The 19415-nt window shown below is 36.5% G+C and overlaps 1 pseudogene; it reads right to left on the reverse strand.

Moving 5' to 3' along the window:
- Positions 1 to 7228: 7228 nt before the first annotated feature.
- Positions 7229 to 18302, reverse strand: LOC121994726 (annotated as a pseudogene).
- Between the last annotated feature and the right edge of the window lie 1113 nt (positions 18303 to 19415).

A 19415-nucleotide genomic window follows, 5' to 3' on the forward strand; every position in this document is an offset into this window, starting at 1 on the left:
GACGGCACAAAGCACGCGTGGATTAACTAAGAGGAGCATTAGCGGAGGAGATTTTGTTTGTATTTGTTTTGGATCGCTTCACCAACCGGACTCCACTACTGTAAAGATTGGGCTGTCGCTGTGCATGGCCATGGCATTTGGGGTTTGCTCCAGTAAAATATCAAATTTGGAAGGATCCATTTGGTTCCATAAAAACTTTTCATAAGTCATCTGAAAATTCTTAATAATATATCACAGTTAAATAAATCATACTCTTTTGAGTTGTGATTTGTGATGTATATCATTATCGATCGTTGTGTTAAAGCTAGCAATAGATGAATTGATAGAAGCTAGCAGTGGAGGTTCCCTGGGAAATAGACATTTTTGCTGAGGAGGATTGGGTGGGTTGACAGAATGTGGAGTCACATCTCTATTGATGAGTGGAGGGTGCAAATTGGATGAAAACAAAACTGGAAGATTGTGTAAAATGTAATGATAATGGATTGGAATTGGAATTACAGATCACAAGCAGAAATGTTAGACTATGGATAAAGAATAACTTGCCAGAGTTAGAGTTAGAGTCGTAAATGAATTAAATATTTATAAATAAGTTTGATGTTCTATTTGATAGATTTTTAATACGCATAAGATTAATTAAATAAAAAAATGAAATTGAATTTTCTGAATATTGACTTGTGAAGAGAAGAGAGCTTAGCTTAGGTTGCATGAGATAATTAGTTCTTTGCCACAGTCTAAATGGCTGCCCTGCTTTGAAGCCAGGGAAGCTAGTGCCTTGACCATTACAATTATTTTTCTTAAACTAAAGTGTAGATATTCTCTTGTGTTAGACCTAAAATTTACACAAACTGTAATTACCATTTAATTTCAAATTAGTAAATAATAAAAGTGAAAATTTGGATTGTGCCTGTTTGTTGTTTTGATAAATCAAACTAAAAATGATAAATCAGAATAAAGATGATTAGGTGTGCTTTTGATGACAATCTAAATAGAAATATTTATTTGTAGGATTCATCGTTCGAATCTGCTGATGCTTAAACAGAGTTGACATCCAAACTCTGTTGAATTGTCCAAAATAAACATATTAGTTAGTGTTTGATCAACTTTATAAGATAGAGATAAACAGAGCTCCACGCCGGCACAGAGCTAAGGGGCGACGGCGTAATCGGATCCATGTACCATTTCTTGGTCTGTTTTTGGACCAAAAAAAGTGGATTGGTGGGAGGCAATGACCCTCACATGTTAAACAGGTGGGAGTCATTGCCTCCCACCAATATAAATGTTGGATCAGGAGATGATCCAATATTTACGGACCAGAGGATCTTTTTCCGATAGCGAAGGTCTATCTTTGAGATGATACTTTTTAATATTATTTGAAAATAAAAATAATTTTTTTATAATTCAGATATTCGAATATCCATGCAGTATGATAAATTTTGGAGATAGTCAATCTCCCCCTTGGTTCACCTATAAGATAAATCTAGAAGTTCGAACGACCCAATGATCTGGTGACCCAATAGCTCAACTGTCTCAATAGTTGGAACTCAATGGTGAATTCATTATCAATCATGAGATTGAAATCCTCGGTCATGATTAAAAATCATAACCATGACTTGATTAATTTACACCCCTAATCAGGACCTTACTGCTACGTCTTCCTTGTTCATCGAGTAAATCTGGAGGCGCGAGTGATTTGGTGGCCCAATAAGCCTAATTGTCCTAATTGTTCGAATTTAAATATGAATTCTTTACTTAGAACCTCAGTGCCTAGTCATTTATGCCTGGTTTTAAACTTTTTTATTGTTTAGTTGCATCGTGTCTTTAGCGTACTGACTAATTCTACGGTCACTGATCAGGTTTTATAAAAAATTTTACACTAAAATAAATTAAAAAGCAGCTAACCGTTTATCTACCCACGTTGGTACATCAACGTCAAAAACCTTTTCACAGAAACTATACCAAGTATCATACTTTCTGTTTTTTTTTTTTATTTTCCATATATCTGTAGATTTGTTTGATGAATACTGTTTTGCTCCTTAACTGCACGGAGGTCCAAGTGACGTAACTGCTCACTGGATTCCTTGTTTTCTTCAAACATGCAGTGTTTGTCTCTTCTCCTCCTCCTCATCTCCATCTCCATCTCCTTCTCTGTTTACGTTCTTTGTTTCGGCACACTGGCCGGTTTGCCTGCGAGCGAATTGAAGCGCCATTAATTAATGCGGTTCGGTGTCGTCACCGATCGAAAGACAAGTTAGTGCCATTTTCTCTTCTCCTCTTCCTCCTACCTCTTCTCTTCTCGCGATGAGGTGGAGACGTCGAACGTACGCTTCCCTGTTCCTGTGCTGCTTAATTCTAGCCGCTGCCACCTCCCACGGCTTTGCGCGGGAGGAGGCCCGAAAGAGGACCGCCGTTAGTACAGTCGTCGGCATCGGCCGGTGCAAGACGGAGAAGGCCGGAAGCTGTCCGGAGGCCAACAGTAGCATCGTGGAGGACGACAAGCACATTGTGCCCACCGGCTCCAATCCCCTGCACAACAAGTGAAGGGAAAGGAGGATACTAAAACAGGGGAAGAGAGATTTATGCTCTACTTTTAACTATAATGACAGTAATTTCTGATGAGAATCCATGTAATTTATAACAGTGTATGCATGTTGATAGTGTTGTGAGACATGTATCTTGCTTAAAATCTATTAACGCATAATTATGATCAAAATGGCTGTGTGATTCAGTAGTTGTGAAATAATAGATGGAGACGCTAGAAATGGGCTGTAGATCATAGAGAAGAGAGATATGGATTTGTTCGTATTTGACAGAGACACGAGAGAGGAAGTCGCCATGAAACAAATCCAGTGCCATGAAGTTCTCTGCTCACCTCTGAAGACACAATTAGGAATGGGGCTCAGAGAGCAGAGACGAGGGGCCTCGTCCCTTTCACTGTTTCTGCCTCTTCTATTTTGTTTCCATCCTTCCTCATCTTTTACTTGAAGTTTCTGCAGTAATTTACCAAGGACACAACATAGTTTATAACTAGGGAAAATTGAGTTTCAGAGATCCAAATCTTAAAAAAAAAAAAGAAGAAAATCTAGAAATTAAAGCTGTAGTATCATAAACGTGGTAAGGCAGCATTAATGAGCAGGGAGGAGAGCAAGAAACAAAACCACTGCAGCAAACTTTTTTACCTCTTTTCTTTTCTCTTCCGCTGGCAATGGCGCAATGCGATTGCATAAATAGCTCAGTAGGCAGCAGCAGTGCATGGCACTGCACCGTGCTGGAGTTTAATGCTACGTCCACTCCAGGACCACCGATGCCTTTGACTCGGTGGCAGATGATCTGAGAAGAAAATACTATGAGATTTATGATAAATGATGAACACAAGAAGTTAATGACAAACAATTTCACTTTATTCAAAACCAATTATGAAACGTAGACGCATGCATACTCTTTGGAGAGATATGATTACGCTAACACAGTAATTTATAATTACACCAATAAATGATAATAAGAGTAAGATTAAAAATTTATGTATCTCCGGTTGAAACGTCGGTCTTACCGACTGTCTTTAGAGAATTTATTGTCGCTCATGGTGCAGAGGCTCTCCGGCAAAATCCGACAACCGCTCGCGCCATTCGTAGGTGTATTCCAAGACGAACGTCGCACTCGGACTCAACCTCGGATCGCAGAACCAAGCCTCAGAACTTGGAAATAAGAAGAAGAAAAAGAAAGCAGAGGAATGCTTTGCTTTTTTGGAGTGAGTTGAGAAGGAGCAGAGGAAGTGAAATGGGGACAAAGAGAAATGGAGACAGAGGATCTGAACTGATTTCTCTCTGTCCCCGTGTCCCATTGCCGATCGGATGGATCAGATTAAATCTCAAGGATGCTTTGCACATCACGAGAATACTGTACATATTTTAAAAATGTCATGATATCTTAAGATTTAATCTGATCCGTCCGATCAATAATGAGAGGGATAGAGAATCTAAACTAGAGAAAAATGGAGACAGAAGATCTGAACTGTCGGGCCTCTACTGCATGCATCCACCAGCCTCAATGGAGAGATGAGCAGAGGTTTAAGTTTAGGGACTCGAACAGTTCGCCTTCCTAAAACTGCATTTTTACTGCTTGGGTGAATGGATTCCCGTGCACAGTGAACTGAATGATTCCCTCATCATTAATGAATGACTCATGGAACCTTTTCTCTGGTTATTTTTGGAGGAAAAATAATTTATCATCGAGCTGCGTTTGGACTGATGTGGTGGGTTTGCTTTAAGGCCACCGTGAGGCTGTTTAAATGCTCTGCTTTCTAATTTCTCACTGTGTATTGAAAGCTCCTCTGGAGGACTGGCAATGTGACAAGGATTCAGTTCAGGAACAGAGTGGGAAATGGTTATCAGTTCTTGTCATGCAAAATATGAAAAATAAATAAATAAAGTACTGCTGTGTTTGTTTGTGCAAGAGATTTGAATCGGTGATTGAATTCTGAAACTGACACAGCAGCATAGAGATTGAAGAATCAATCTTATTCTGCTAAACTTATCAACAAGTTTTATTTTTTAGTTTTAACTGTCAAAAATAGGTAAAAGTGGTGAAGAAGAATTGATATTCTTGTGAAACTACGCAAGGACCTAAGAAACGGAAATATTTTTTTATTGTCTATCAATTTTCTTAAAAGAGGAACGAGGTTAGTATAGCTCACTACTCTGCTTCAGTGTTAATAATCAGTAAAAAAAAGTTATTAGAAAGCTCCTTGATTTGGCACAGATAATGCATGCGGCAACAGAGAAATCAAGAGTGGAGGTGAGTTCAGAAGACACTGAGCACAAATGTGAGGATGATCCAGGGAGGACTCTTCTTCTACACTGCCGATTGCGGTTAGCAATTACTCATGTGTTGGACAATCTATTACCAAGATATTAGGAGAGGACTCAGGCTGCCAGCAGAAACTGATTTCTATCAAATGCTGATTACAGAGTGGCTGAGCGAGCAGAGTAGCCGAATGGCTGGGCATACGAGTACTTGACCAAGAAGAGCAAAGTAGCTGCGAGTAGTGCGGTCGAGCAGCAAATCAGTCTGAGTGGCCGATCGGGCAGAGTAACCAACCGGGTATAGTGGTCGAGCCGGGAAAGGTAGGGCTGCCTAAAGGCAGAGTAGCCCGAGCAACATAGCAACTGATTAGGATGAGCGACCGATCAGGTAGTGCAGTCGAGTAGGAGATCAACCGAGTGGTAGATCGGCCGACTTGTAGAAGGGGCTGACTGAACTTGTGATGGTCGTAGTTTCTTTGAAACAGATTCGCCCCACCTCCGACTGTATTTCAAGATTTTCTCGGGTCATCTATTTCCCAGTATACAACGATTAACTGTAATGCGCACCAAGTACTGGTGGTCACAACAAACTGAGATGTACTCGACTGCTATCACAGGTACTTTGCTAAGCAAGAGATGCACGATAGAGGAGAAGGAGAAACATAGATGGAGAGCTTCAGCATTTTGGTTGTTCTGTTCAAGACCATGGTCTTCCTTTATATAGGAGCATCATCCCTCACCTGCGTTGAATGTCGAGTAATGGCCGACCGATCCGACATTAGGCGCGCACAGATCGTGCTTGCACAGGAGTCAACATGGTTCAGTGCAATCAAGATGATCGGTTGATCAAGTAGTGTGGTCGAGTAGCAAATCAACCGAGCAGCAAATCGACCGAGTCACGAAAGGGGTTGATCGGGCCTGCAATGGTCGCAGTTTCTTTGAAACAAATTCACCCCACTTCCAACTACTATCATGGGTACTCTACCGAGCAAGAGATGCACGATAGAGAAAACCTAGACTGAAGAGCTTAACTTTTTGTTTGTTCTATTCAAGACCATGACCTCTCTTTATATAAAAGCGAGCAGTATCCCTCACCTACATTGAATGTCGAGTAATGGTGGACCGATCCGACATTCGGCACGCACAGATCATGCTCACACATGAGTCAATATGATTCAGTGCAATTCGGATCCTATATTTACATCCCTGCGTACCCACGCGTGAGAGAGAGACTCTCTTCATATATTTGTTCACATAATTAATACATATGAATCCATATAAATCAAATAATATACTTTAAAACTCCTAATATAGTACTAAAGTCTTATTCACAATAAATTTTTTTTCCTATTCCACCTTTTTTTCCATTCATGTATATCCAACATCATGCCCCTCCACTGCCCAAGCATCACCTGAATCATAGTCTGACTTGCATGCATATTGAATTATGTATCCAGATGCAATGAGTAGGCCTAGGGTACTTAAAACTTTGAGAATGGAGTATGGTTTAGAGTCTCACTCAATCTGTTTGCCTCAATCGACATGCTCAATTTGTCTTTCCTATCTAATTTACTCAACTCACTTATTGTAACTCATCCATATGACTCACTCAATTTGCTCGATCTATCTACTTCCGTGTAATTTATCAACCTTTTCAATCCCAACCACAACTCGCAGGTCGCAGCATGCATATTCCACTTGGTAGCGTACTACCTGCTCATTCATCCATCCAGTCCATTTGTCATGCTCAACCAATCTGATTTGCCTATCATGCTTACCTCTTTCAATCTATTAGGTTTGTACAACCAATCGATTTGCTTTATTATATACTATATAAGGAAATCATATATTGTCTGATCTCCGTGTCCAATGTGCGTGCAGGGTGCCCGAAAGTGATTCGGGCACCTGAATTTCTATGTATCGCACATGGGAAGTCGCACCTGAATTTCTATGTATCGCACATGGGAAGTCATATATATATATATATATATATTTTTTATAAAAAAAGAGATATATAACCAAGGAATAACAATAGGATGAGAAATAGTACAGCTTCCAAGTCAATGTTTAGACATTTTATAAGAAATAGAAAACTATTCCGCACTAAGAATCACCTGCAAATTACAAATGAATTAATTGATTGAAGGTAGAATGAAACCACCGTGCAGAAGTTCCTCTTGATACTGAAGCAGTGCATCGTTTCTGTATCAGCACGCTCGGGCCTCAGTTATGTAAGTAGAGGTGCGAGCTGATGAAGAAGGTTCGAGAATCCTTCAAGCGCATTCATTTCTGGACAACTTCAAAAGCATAGTTTATGCTGCCACAGTCGATCACAAGGGAATCGATAACACAAGCATTTGAATCATGCAAAATATTCAGAAAATAAAATGTTAGAAGCTGATTGACGACTTTCAATGAGAACGGCCAACTAAATAATGACAACCAAGTATACTGATGGGAATAAATGTTGTTACACAGGAATAGATTTAGCGATACAAACAGTAAGATTATTTGAATAGCCATAATATATCTTTTGTTAGGATCATCCATTCAGACTGCAATCACGAATTCAACTGAATTTGAACCTGTCTATTTTTCCATAAATGGGGCGCACACGCTGCTTTGAAGATGTAACTGATTTGCCATTGGAAAATATGTCTGGCTTTAAGCACAAACAGAAAAAAAGAAAAAAACCGAAGACTACAAACTCCTGTAGTCAAGAACAGTGACTTCATCATCTGGTGCATCGAGATCCCTATAACTGGAAGAAGAAAAAATCAAGTATAAGTTGCTAGTAGTTAAGCCAAAGATCAAATTCCTGTAGTCTAAACAAACACGGGAAGAATAGAAGAAAATGATTCTAGCCCGTCAATTGTTAGCTCACAAGGGGAAAGAACCAAGCATTCTAGAAAATCAATTAGGTAACAAACCTCCTCATTCGCCGTGGATCATGTCTAAAAAGTGGAGGCATAGTAAGAATTGGGGCTGCTGGACCACCCAGTTGTGGGCCAAGCCGTCCTTTTCTACCATGAGGACCTCCGATAGAATCAAAGGATGATGGTCCACCAGGATCGGTAAGCATGCGCATAGCCACCTCGGGTGGGGCAGGCACAAAAGGTCCGAGTGGGCTAGAAGATTTACTAGATGATTAGACATGAAAATTAAGTAATGGACAAAATTGAACAATAATAAAACTGTAATAATCAACTCACCCAGCACCAGGAACAGGCATCAAGACCGGCGGAGGAATCTCTGAAGGAAAAGCACTGTGCAAACCTTGTCCACTGTAAGCTTCAAACGGAGGCTTATCATGAGTTTCTCCATCCAAGCCACCATGGGTATCACGAGGTGAGTTGTCACCTCTGTCATCATCTCTGTTCTTGTCGAGCTCTATGCGGTTGCCATGTGCATCTGTCAAGCGATTGTCTAACAGCCTTCTTCTTTGAATCTTTGCCTTCTGCAGATGAGTGCAAAAGAAAACAAGATGATAATTGGAATAACACTGACAAATTTGAAAGTTCATGCATATGCAAAAACCTGGAAAATCTTTTTCGTTTGTTAGGCAACCTATGCACAGAAAATGTTCTCTTTTGATATAACCCAATTTCTGCACGTCCAACTCATGAAATGATTCATACAAAATCTATTCTCAACAAGATTTTATTATATTTTTCAAATCCAAGAAAGAATGCAAATTGAAGATTGAACATGTAAATTATAAGCTCCTAATCATCTCGATGAACGCTCACACAGGCTGATAATCATTTTTAGTCTTTAACTTGTTAGTGTTCATGAAGGGGAGCCTTGGCGCAACGGTAAAGTTGTTGCTTTATGACCAAAAGGTCACGGGTTCGAATCTTGGAAACAGCCTCTTGCAAAAAAAAACTGGGTAAGATTGCGTACAATGAATCCTTCCACGGGACCCCGCATAGCAAGAGCTTCGTACACCGGGTTGCCTTTTTTTTTTTTAACTTGTTAGTGTTCATGATCAGAGCTTGTGGTTGTAAAAGATATTAACTTATTATAGCAGCAGCAATGCATTGCAATTCTTAGTCGTTAATACATCTTATCAGATTGCATTCTTAAATGATTAGATATGCAGGAACATGTATAAATCTTAGTCCATTTTCCTTTTACAAATTTATTTGATAATTTCTAAAAATCTAGCAGATTAGTTGACTAGTATAACAATAAAATAAAATCAGCTACCTTGTCATTAAGTTTCTTAAAACAAAAAAAAAAAATTGTAGATAATCGATTAGAGAAAACATGCTTTAAAATAAAGACAGAGATCTTACTGGTGCAGACTGTTGCATGATAGGAGTTCCACCAGGTGCATTGGGATCACTGCATTAGAGTAAGAAACAAAACTGATTTAGCAATTCAACTACTATGAACAAATTCACAGCCACAAGATAAGATGAAAGCTTACTCCATGTAATTTTGAATATAAAGGTCTTCTCTAACTTTTGACGTCAGCTCAATAACAAGATCTGGGTGTTTCAGCTTGAGATGTTTATGGACAAACTCAGGAGCATGGAAAAGCTTTGTGCAACCTTTGGCTCCACATCCATACTTCCAACCATATTTTTCATCTCTTATTTTTCTCACAACAGGATCTAGGGCCTCTGTAGCTGCAGCATCAATCTTATCTTTAGCTGTTAATATTTCCAAGGATCCTGACCTTCTAGTCTTGCTTGCTGAATGAATCAAGCTTTCTTCCCACCAGAAACCACTAGAATTAGATCCATCATTTGTCTTATTGTCAACTCCCAATGTCGGGCCCTTTTGCCTCGGCTAGCCTATACATTCCATAATAGTCTGCCATGAACACGCCATAGATAAGCATCAATGTGTCTAATAATTCAACACCTTCATGCCCTGACAGTGGTAAAGCCCACGATAATTATAATCGCCCTGAAGATCCCCAAGGCTCTTGTCTGCACTATCTGACTCACTACTTAGAGAGGACATTATCCCATACCTTCTCCATGTCAAGCTTGCACCATGCCCAGCTTGTCCGGTCAGTTTGAATTGACGGGCTCGGAGCTGACTGGGTGAGCCATGGGAGCAGAAGAAAGCAGGTTTCTAGCAGGTCCCTCTACCATGCCTTCTCCTTTTCTCACTAAGATCTATCTCTCTTCAGAGTTTGTCTTACTATCATTCTCAGAATGCAGTGGATGAGGCTGTTAATCCTAAGCCACTGATGAAATAAGCAGAAAAATCACCTACAGCAAAAAACCACAAATTTAGTACATAAAGAAACTCAGAGGTCAAGTGTGTTCCACTTGCAAATCACAGAAACCTGCAGAATAGATTTCATGTCTTTTCTCCCAGCAACAGCAAGCACAGTTGATAAGCATGGCAATAACAAGAGTCGAGGTTATAATTAATGTAATTTTAAGACCAAAATATTGAAACTGAGTATTCAAAGAATACAGAAGTTTACAAACTTCACCCATTTGAAGAATAGGTACTAGGAAACTTAAAGACTTTTAAGAAAAACTGCAGAATACAGTTTAGTTTTCTGAAACGATATATACAAAACTCACCCTCTCAATCACTGCCACTAAATTCAGTCGGATGATATTTGGTTCCTCAACCCATATCAAAAGAAAATCAGAAAAGGATTAAAAGTACTTGGCAACATCGCCTTAAAACATAAGAAAATCCAGAAAAATGTTCCTCACTTACCATTGTTCTTCTTTAGTTGAAAAACAAGCTCGCTTGAGTGGATAAGGTATTCAATCTATATTCCTTCACCTACAGATTATCAGAATCACTGGGGAATACAAGCTAAAACAAGGATCCAATAGGAAGCAAATTTATTGAAAACAGTTAAAAATCATGAAGCAAGAGAGAGCATTGATCATTAAAACCCATTTTCCATTTCTCAATCATTTTCCTGTAAGATATTTACTCAAGTGCCTGCTTCAGCAGGTAAACGCCATCTTCAAGTTCTGAATGAACTCGTTTATGATATCAAACCCAATTTCTGCAAGAATATCCCAATGACATTGTAACAAGAAATTAAAATTTATATGACATCTCAAAAAGTAACAAACCAAGATAACTAAAAGACCACACAAGTTTCTTTCTAGTCTCAAATCCAAGCTATCATGCATGCCTACGGGTAAGAATATAAAAAAAAAAAAAGCAAAAAACACCCCAAAAACATGATAAAACAAATGCGAAAGATTTTGTGAAGAGGTGAGGTATAAACAAGATAACTAATGTTCTATCAAGTTATATATGAGATAATATGGACAAAACAGGGAGTTGCTGAGATTAAGGGCCATTTTGGGTGATCACAGAGTTATGGGTTTAATAGTTTTTCTGATTGGAATTTAGGATGGATTGAATTAATAGGATTGAACCAAATTCAGTAGGTAAGTGGATTTTGAGTGTTTGGATTATGGGTTAGATCCAAACCAAATCCATTCAGTTTGGTGCATTGTTTCAGTTTGGGCTCATGGAGAGAGCATTTAATCATTTTTTATGTTCTCATTTGATTTTTTTTCAAATTGTAAATTTAAATTTTCAAAACCAGTTTGAAACAGTTTCAAATTGATTGATCGTTAAACATGTTCTATCAACTGGTCATTAAAGGATTTACGATCAATTAAATGTTTATTTGTCTTTAAAATTTTACAAATTTTCCATTTTAAAATAAAAAGAAAAGAAAAAGAAACTTAGAACCTCATCATGACTATCTATATAAACCTTTTTAAATAGTGATTTCAAATTGTACACCTTTTTTAATTTATAGTGATTATTCTCATCCTCTCTTTCCCATTGAAAAGAGGCAGATAAATTTAAGATATAAACACTACGTTTACCCTCTATTCACTTTATTCTTTTATAATACAAGAACTTTAAGCATCAGAATTTTTTATTCACATTATTTAATTGTCTGAAGAACTTTACTTCGATGTTTGGTTAACATATTAATGTGCCCCTTAAGGGATGAAGTAGTAGGAATAATTAGAAAGGAAGATAGGATTATCTCTCAAGATAGTAGTAACAAAAGAATCTATTAGTAAGTAGTATATATACACCTCAAGTAGAATTAGATGAAGCCGCTAAATATAATTTTGGGAAGACTTAAATGAGGTAGTATACAAATTTCAATAAACGAGATAATTTTGATATGAGGAGATCTAAATAGGCATGTAACAGTAAGAAATGAGAAATATAATAGAGTGCATGTGAGTCAGGATTTTAACTATGAAATTAAGGAAAAGTTATATCAGATTTTGTGATAACATATATGAACTTATTAAATTTTTCAAAAAGAGAGAAGAACACTTGATTATGTTCAAAAATGGGAATAATAAATCACAAATTAATTTTCTTATAGTAAAAATTTATAAGGATTGCAAGGTCAATTTAAGAAAAAGCAACCCATCATAGATTAATGGTGTTAGATATGTGCCACAAACATGCATAGTATAGTAGAAGGAAAAGGTACATGACTATAAAGATCAAGCGGTGGAAATTAAAGGATGTGAAATAAAGTAACTTTAAGGAGAGGATAGGAGCACAAGTTTTAGGAGAAATATATAACGACTTGAATACGACGTATAATAAGATAGTATCAAATTTGAAAACGATAACCAAGAGCATACGTGTGTCAAAAGTTTAAGCACCATTAAATAGAGAATATTAGTGGTGAAATAAGAAAGTACAAGAGAAAGAGAAAGAGAAAGGACAAAAAAAATCACTTGTAAGAGTGAAAAAGTATGTAATAGCCAAGAAAGAAAATAGTGAATGAAGCTAAAAATGAAGCTTTTGAATGCTTGTATCCACGATTTAATACAAGAGAAGCAGAAAAGGACACTTATACAATAGCTAAAGTGAGAGAAAGACAAGGGATATTACTAAAGAAAGATGCATTAAAATTGGATTCAATAGAGAACGATATTTTTATCAACTTTTTAGTGAAAATTTAAGTGACTAACTTAGCTTAAAAAATTTAAATAGATTAAAGGAGTATAAAAAAATTAAGTTTTTATTAGAGAATTTAATTTTCAAATGGGTGTTAAATGGAATGCAGAATGAAAAAATGATAGGATCATATAATATTCCACTAGATGTATAGAAGTGCCTAGAGAAACAGTATATTGAATGCCTTATGAAGTTATTCAACCAGAATGGAGGATTAGTACCCTCGCCCCCTTATGCAAAAATAAAAGGCATATACAAAATTATGTGAATTTTACGGTATTAAGATAATGAGCTATGCTATAAAACTTTAGGAAAGAGTGATTAAAAAACATGAAGGAGAAAAAATAATTCAACTTCATGCTTGAAAACTCGACGATAGAAGCTATACATCTCCTCAATTAATAGATTGAAAGAAAAAAAAAAAGCAAGACTTACCCAATGTATTCATTGGCTTACAATCCCAAGGGGATTTGTATGGAGAATTTAAAAAAGAAAAGTATTGTCATAGTGTATATTGAAATAATTAAAAATACGTATAAGAATATACTAACAAGAGTGAAGATTTCAGATTGATCAACAAAATATTTTTTATAAAAATAGAGTTAATTCAAGATTAACTATAAATTAATATCTTGATAACATTAGTCATGGATAAACTTATTGGACACATCTAAGACACATTACTATGGTGTATTTTTTTAAAAAATGACATTGTTTTAGTCGATGAAATATGTGATAGAGAAAATGAAAAACTCGAATCTTGACAAGGAGCATTGGAAGTAAAAAGTTTTAGACTTAATAAAATAAAGACAAAATAATAAATGAAATTTAAATTTAACAGTATTAGATGTAGCAAGGCAATTGTCAAGATAAGATATAGCGAGTTATCCTATAACTACGAGTTTTAAGTATACATGATCATTTTTGTAAAAGGATGGATGGTTAATAGATATGCAGGATGGTTGAAATGGAGAAAGACGTTAGGTGTTCTTTATGATTGTAAAGTACCTTTAAACTTAAAAGGAAGTTTTACAAAAATGATGTTAGACCTGTTATGTTATGTTATGTTATATAAAGTTGAATATTGGATTATGAATTGAGCACATAAACAAAAGATGAGTCATAGGGATGAGGATGAAAAGAAAAAGGCAGTTCGGTGCACGAAGCTCCCGTTATGCGGGGTCCCGAAGAAGGATCCATTGTAGGCAGCCTTACCCTACTTTTTGCAATAGGCTATTTCCAGGATTCGAACCCGTGACCTTTTGGTCACAAAGCAACAACTTTACCGTTACGCCAAGGGTCCCCTTCAGTCATAGAGATGAGGATATTAAGGTAAATATACAAAGATATGAGGATGAATAGATAAGAAATAGAACATTAGAGAGAAAGTTAGAGTTGCGTCTACTAAGGAAAAACTCCATGATACACGTTTACGATGATATGCACATGTATTTAAGCAACCAATAAATAGCTCAATTAGACAATACGAAACCATGATAAATATGTACATTAATCGAGGAAAAAAGACCAAAGATTTAGTTAGTAATAATAAAACAAGATAAAATTTATTTAAATATAGATAAAGATATCGTATAAGATCGAGCCTAATAGTATAGAAGGAGCCATATAGTCGACCCCACTAAGTGGCATAAAGGCTTGCTCGTCATTATTGTTGTTTGGATAACATTAATTTTAGCAAGTTAATTAAATTTTACTATTAAGAAAGCAATATGGCATGCTAGAGACTTCCACTAACATGAAAATCAAAAGCACAAACCATATAAATATCATTAGTTACCACGAAGTATTACAAAAAGGCATGAAATTGAGAGGAAAAAAAGGTAGAGCGAACAAGAGAGAGATGTTTATAAATTGCTCTCTAAACTTGTAGTCCATGCATCATGAAGAAAAAAAGAGGCTCTTCGACCATCCTTTATCACCTTGTCTTAGCATATCAATTGGTTCTATTCCGGGATATTCTTACATGTAATCAAACAAGGACTCTACTAGGATTATGCATTATTTAGTTCAAACCAAAATAAAATTTCCAATCAGTTATGATAAATCAAATAAAATTTCAGTTTGGTAAAATTTTTAGCAAATATAGACTAATTTCAACCCAAGTTAGGTTTGTTTTGATTATAAGTTTTAGTGAACAATTTTAGTTGTTCAGTTTGGTTTATTTCGATTTGAAATGAATGGACAGTCTTCTCCTATGCATCACATCAAAGGTGTATGGATATGGTGGAAATAGCAATAGGGAGCAAAGAGGAACAAACAGGTAACTTCTTTCTCTGCTAATCCTTCTCTCATATCTTGCTTCCTCCGGCACCTAGTTGTAGATGTATCAGAAGCAAACTATACAGTAGTCTCAAAATAAGCCACCTAAAGAAACATGAACAAGGAAACAAAGGTAAAGACAAGAATATATAATGCCAAAACAAGAAGTCAAAAAATGAGTATCTAGTTTCTATGTATTTCAATTTTCAAAATTCCAATGTCATACATGATGGTTGTTTGTATGAGAGAGTTAATCTGTCTACACCAAAACAAAATCCTTAAGTGACACACCAATCAAGACAAACTGGAAAAAAAAAAACACTAATAAAAAACATGACAGTGACAGAAAAACTTCAGATCAACAATAGGGCCATACCTAAACAACATTAACTACTTAAATATGGCATATGAGAAATAACAAACCTTTGAATATTCGCAGAGTCACCACCATAATTGACATGCCTTGAATCAGGCCAATCTGATGATCAATCAAGAATAAAATATTATTAAACAAGAATTTAGCAACATCGGAGAAATTGAATATGTTATTCTCAATTACTATATATATATCATTATTTTGTTCTCTGTTGACTTAACTTTAATTAGTGACTACTAAACATGCTCAGGTGCCTTCAACAGGGTATATGTATGAATGTGGCAAATCTGAGGATAAATCGATAAAATAAGAACTTAGCAACATCAGAGAATTAGTTTCAACAGGCCATATGTAAGAATGTCAACATTTAAATAACCTTCAATATAGCATCCCCTTACAAACACTAGCATGTATCAAACCCATGCCAGTGTATCTACAAGGAAATTATCAAAATAATATAGACTGAGTGAGAGGCGCCCTCAAAGTGCATGCATCCTTTTTGCAACAACAGTGTATCTATTACCAATTACATTATTTATTCCCTCGGGCCAATGGTGAAGGCAAGTACTGGTGGGCATAGGTAAAAGTATATCATTGTATAGTAGGTTTCCAACTGATTACATATGCTTCCAACTAATATCTCCACGGGGGAAGGAATTCCCAGACTCCCAATGTTCTTCCATATGGTGTCACATTAGCCAGTAGCATGAATTAGGTCAGTGTTTTTCCTCTGCCCAGAGGAAACAAAGTGTACCAATCTTTGAGTTGGGATTCACCTATGAAGCCACTCATCATCCAATATCTAACAGTTGATGAGCCATGCTCTCCTATCAGATCCATGGCTTCTTGTCTCTACAATAGATTTTCATTCTCTTGTAAAAATTTTCCACTGAGCCACCTCTAACTTGACTAACCAGGAGATCCCTGAAACATGGTTTTTTGAGAGGGATCCCCTGGTTGTGCTAACAACTTAGATGATGAAAAACATCAAATAAAAAATAGATCTTTTATAGGCTTAACAAATCTTTTCAAACTGATTAACCACTGAGCTTAACTGCTTGCATCTTTTTCAAATTTGGTAACATTAATAAAAAAAAGTTTACTCTTTTATACATCTAACATTGAGCCTATATTTAAAGAACAAAAACCAGTCAGAATTAATATATCAGTTTGTATACATGCCATGCATGTATCTGAAATATGAAACTACTATTAGTTATAAAATGTATAAAAGGCTTGCAAATAACCAATCTTATCTCATACAAAATTCTAAGCATATTCTATGATCACCTAGCCTTTCCAGAAAACCAGTTCTCTTAGCTCAGTTCAAAAATCAGACAGCTCCATAGATCAAACTTACTCTACAACTTCTGATCTGAGTTGCACAAGATCGCAAAATGTTTAAAAGTAAGGTAAATTAACTAGATATAGACACTGTAAACAGTGGGAGACAATATAATTAGGCTGCAAGTCAAGTTTTTCTTCTAGAATTTTAGTGAATAGAATAATTCAGAAACATTCTGCAATGTGGAGGCCGATTTCACAGAAGCACCATTCACCTTCCAGTAAACATATGAGAAATATCCATTTTTCCTTAATTTTGATGTTGTTATCTGATTCTTAATCATGAATCACTTAAGGTTTAAGATTGGGCAGATGTGTCTTGCTGATAGATGGAGATGAAGAAGAGGTTCAGGGGGAATCCCACTAGGAAGGCAGGATGAATGTTTTCCATAATCACTTGAGGTCGTGGAAACTAAATCAAACAGTCCAGAGGAGAGAAGGGATGTAGGTTCAATCATCAAAGGAAGGGTGGATTACTGACTGGGAATTTATAGTTAGTTGGGACTCTTGTTGTTTGTGTTATTCAAACACACAGCTAGAAATTTCTTGAAATTGCATAAATGCCTCCTGAATAGGGTTTAAATTGCATAAACTATAGATGCATGTGTCATTCCTTCAATCAAAGTAAGAAGTCTTCTAAGAAAACAAATACATATCATCGAATGAAAATTTACATGGAACTAGGACCTACGTTAGAGATCTAAAACTTCGAGTCAGATGTTCTTGCTCAGTGTGTAGGATGTTCTAGAAGCATAGACTTGGTTTCTAATTAATTCAAGGACATAAGGGACAAGAAAATGAAGGTTCGTTCACAATTACCTGATGGACGATTACCATGACGAGCATGTAGCCTCTCATCCCCATACCATCCTCTGCCTCCTGAGCCCCCACGATCGTACCCCCTATCATAATCATAATCATAATCATAATCATAAATCAAATTAGAAACAGAATATATAAACTCCATACAGCCTAGACAGGAAGATTCAATAACAAAGTATGTTTTTGATTCAATAAATCCCGTAATTTGACAATAAATAAATAAATAAAATCTCAGCACCGTCTTTCATCTGGTCCGTAACCCCCTCTTGGACTCCCTCGTCGTCGGTCGTATCCGCCGTCATCCCTCCTGGCTCGTTTAAAGGTTCCGGGAGGCGGAGACCGTCGGGGAGGTGAGTGTCTACGGTCACGATACGGAGGAGAGCTAGGGCTGTTCCGCCTACGATACTCCTGATTCTTGTCGTCCTTCGGAAGCGGGATGGGCGGAGGTGGGGGAAGCGGCGGTATCGGGGAGCGGTCTCTGGAATCACGGTGGTCGTCCCTCATGCCAGAAGGCCTGTCGTCCCTCTCCCCCTTTGAATCCCTGTCCCTCTTCCTCGGAGGAGGCGGAGGTGGAGAGAGAGAACCTGCGGCGGGGCTCTCCCGCTGGTCCGGCTGAAGGCTCCGGCGACGATCTGGAGCTTCGGACGGCATGTCGATGACGTCGGCCATGGAGATGAAAGCGAGGGTCCTAGAACCCCTAAAATGGAAAAGAAAGAGCAGTCCAAGTCGAAATGAGTGAAGAAAACGGACAAGAGGAAGGATGTAAATGCATTAATTAATTTGATAACTGAGTGTTTTTTATTTTTAAAATAATAAATCAATCAGTATAAAAAATAAAAAATAAAAGATTAATGTATTTTAATTCTTTCAAAATATATATAAATTAGATTTAATAAAAAAAAATAGATTCATTACTATTTAAAAGAATTATGTTTGATATTTCAAAAAAAAAAAAAAACATTATGTATGATTCATCTTAACCGATTATCTCCGGATTTATCAAAAAAAAATATATTGGAGAAAACATATAAATAATTTTTCATTCTATTGATACAGTAGAGGTGTATAAGGATGTTAAAAATAAATCCGATTCGACGACCTAATCTAATCTGAGTCGGTCTAAAAAATATCTAAGTTCGAATTTGATATTTTCGAATTTGGATCGGATTTGAATTGAAATATTTTTGGGTTAAAAATTTTTGGATCAGATTCGGATCAATCAAGTTGACCCAAATTTAAGATTCATTTAATTTTTAATGTTAAATCAAGCCTATAAAACTATATATCCCGAGGAAGTAGTCAGGATGACATCACAAGAAAATAACATACTCAATTTTTGCTATACAATTCATAGGTTGTTTACCGTCAGAGATGCTAATACTGGATTAGATATAAGACAAAGAGAATCTATGAGAGACTTAGCGGGCATTTGGTTTAGGGGAATAGGAGTGGCGAATGAGAATGAGAATCATTGATTGTCATTGTTAATGTTTGGATTATAGGAATAGAAATACAAATAAGGGAATGAATCTTTGAAATTGGGTAATAACTCATTCCCATGTACCTCCCCTTCAATGAGTCATTACCTTATTTCCCTCAATCAAAATATTCTCTTATTCCAAAAATATCCTTGACCTAAAACTAAAATTTTCTCCCTTAATATCAAATATCAAAATATATTTATTTACTTTTTCTTTTATATCACTTCTCTCAACTTGTTCTCTCTCATCATATTTTCTCTCTCATCATATTTTCTCTCGCATCATATTTTCTCTTTCATCATTTTATCACATACTTTCTCTCTCCTTATCTCTCCTATCACACTCTCTTTCCTCTTTTTCTCATTA

The sequence above is a fragment of the Zingiber officinale genome, chromosome 6A (genome assembly GCF_018446385.1).
Source record: "Zingiber officinale cultivar Zhangliang chromosome 6A, Zo_v1.1, whole genome shotgun sequence".
Taxonomy (NCBI): Eukaryota; Viridiplantae; Streptophyta; class Magnoliopsida; order Zingiberales; family Zingiberaceae; genus Zingiber; species Zingiber officinale.